Source organism: Lactuca virosa, chromosome 7, assembly GCF_052849685.1.
Source record: "Lactuca virosa cultivar CGN04683 chromosome 7, Lactuca_virosa_CGN04683_v6, whole genome shotgun sequence".
Lineage (NCBI taxonomy): Eukaryota > Viridiplantae > Streptophyta > Magnoliopsida > Asterales > Asteraceae > Lactuca > Lactuca virosa.
In genome coordinates this window covers 210320421-210322710 of record NC_136432.1, presented here as the reverse complement: position 1 = coordinate 210322710, position 2290 = coordinate 210320421, and the positions used below count along the sequence as shown (strand labels likewise).

The following is a 2290-nucleotide window of genomic DNA, read 5'->3' as shown; positions in this document are numbered from 1 at the left end:
TAGGAACTCATGGCAATCAAATAACCGTCGACATTGAACAAAATTGAAATATATGATGTTCAATTTGGACCTAACAATAATGCAATATCAAAATAAAAATAAAATGTAAAACATGATGTATTTTGTACATTTTCTCTTTAAACTATGTATGTATTGAGAGAGAGAGAGAGAGAGAGAGAGAGAGAGAGAGAGAGAGAGAGAGAGAGAGAGAGAGAGAGAGAGAGAGAGAGAGAGAGAGAGAGAGAGAGAGAGATATGCACACTTTTATATTTTGTTATATATAAACATTTACAAATGCTACAGTTTTTTCATCATCAAAAAGAAATCATGAACTCCATTTACATTTTATATATAAAATAATAAAACAAATTTTTTGAAGGCTGGCCGGCGATAGATCTTCATCAACAAACCATCTGATCAAACGTTTTCACGCTTTCTATCTAATGCAAACTTTTGTGATCTTTATCGATCATTTCAATCGACGATTCTCAAAATTCTCTTAATTTGAGTGCGATCATGGATTTCCACCACTAAAGGGCGGCGCGTGTTCTCAATTTCTTAAGCTTCATATGGTAATTTCCGGCTGTTCTGATACCCGCCATAGATTTACCGAGTTATCCAGACTACCACTGTACACAATCCATTCTTGATTTTTCTGATCATCATCTTCGCTCGAGTCCTGAACCGCCAAACATTTCACCGGACCAGTGTGGCCATTCAAGACCGACAAACAATTATGAATGCCGCCACCTTCCCTCCGCCACACGCAGATGCTGCTGTCCGCCGACCCACTCAACAACAAGTTTCCGGCAGTTGCGAGACAAAGCACCGCAAGCTTGTGTCCTCTCAGAACTCCGCCGTGTGATAACGTTTGCTTCTCGCGTTCCCAAAAGTTCACCAGTCCATCGGAGGATCCCGCGTAAACGGTGGTTTGAGAGGTGTTCACCACCACAGACGTGACAGCGCTGTCCTGATCCAAAAGCGTGTAAACCAAAACGTGTTTCGTTGCCTTCCCGACTAACTCCCTCCGCCACACCTTCACCGACCCGTCGGCGGACCCGGTAAAAACCAAACCGTCAAACCCAACGACGACAGAATTAATGGCGTCGTCATGAGCGTTTACAGATTCTAAACATTTCGAATCCGAAAGCCTCCAGACTTTCATTGTTTTATCCCACGATCCTGAATACAATAATCCTCGTTCTTCATCCAAACTCATGCAAGCAACAGCATCGTAATGCTTGATCCATGGAACGTTACGACGACGTCTTACTTCAATGTAATTATTAGGGTTCATTGACTTCTTGATGTAATCTTTCGTTGTGGGTAGATTACCGACGCGTTTGTAAGCTTTTTTCTTCTTGTCTGAATATTTCCACACCCGAATTTTCCCGTCCTGGTGGCCGGTAAATATCCGATCACCGGAAACAACTATCGCTTTGACTAAACCGCTACTCGATTTGAAACCTGAAAACTCCATCAGATTCTTCCACACTCTAATGTTCTTCGAATCCGAACCTGTGTATAACAAATCACCCGACGACGCTAACGAATAAATATGACCCTCTTCACGTACCAAAGACCCGATCAAGGCAGTGTTGTGGATGCTACCTTCGTCGCCATTGCTACCATGAGGAACAGTCCAAGGAGATTTGGAGTAGGGTGATGGCATCTGGTTGATTGGTGACATGACTGGAGATGAATTTGAAGACAAGTCAGGGCTAGGTAATGAGGCGTTGCTACTGCGGTGATCGATGTTTTCCGGTTGTTGGTGGGTGGTGATGAAAACGTTTGGTTCTGAGCTGTGGAGGAGAACTGCGAGTTTCTGTCTTCGGAGGAGAGTGTTTTTCTTGAAAAAGACGGGTTTTCCGGTCAGGTCTTTCGTCATTTTGTTTGAGCTGAATAGACCGATTGAAGGAAGGTGAAACAGTTGATTGATGGTTGTGTATATGTTGCAGGGTGATAACGAAGGAACAAACGAGATTAAATATCGAAAGAGAAAGGGAATGTGAAGAGTCGTATTTATAATTGGATTTGAGGGGTGTGAAAAGTTGGAGTGTGGGTAGGCTGAAAGTAGGTGTTCCATTGGTGGAATGGTTCAACACGTGTCCTTGCGTAGATGATGTAAATTATGTGTTGTTATTGCACCCATAATTCAAGTATTCTAGGCTATTTCTAACCTAGGGTGCTGCGAATATTTAAGGGCGCTGCTATTAAGACACCCTTTAGACACTCTATAGACATCTTTATCAAAAGTCAACCAATAGATAACTATTTTTAATCATCTTTT

The 2290-nt window shown here is 42.2% G+C and overlaps 1 pseudogene; it reads right to left on the bottom strand.

Moving 5' to 3' along the window:
• Positions 1–262: 262 nt before the first annotated feature.
• Positions 263–1983, bottom strand: LOC145126299 (protein JINGUBANG pseudogene; annotated as a pseudogene).
• Between the last annotated feature and the right edge of the window lie 307 nt (positions 1984–2290).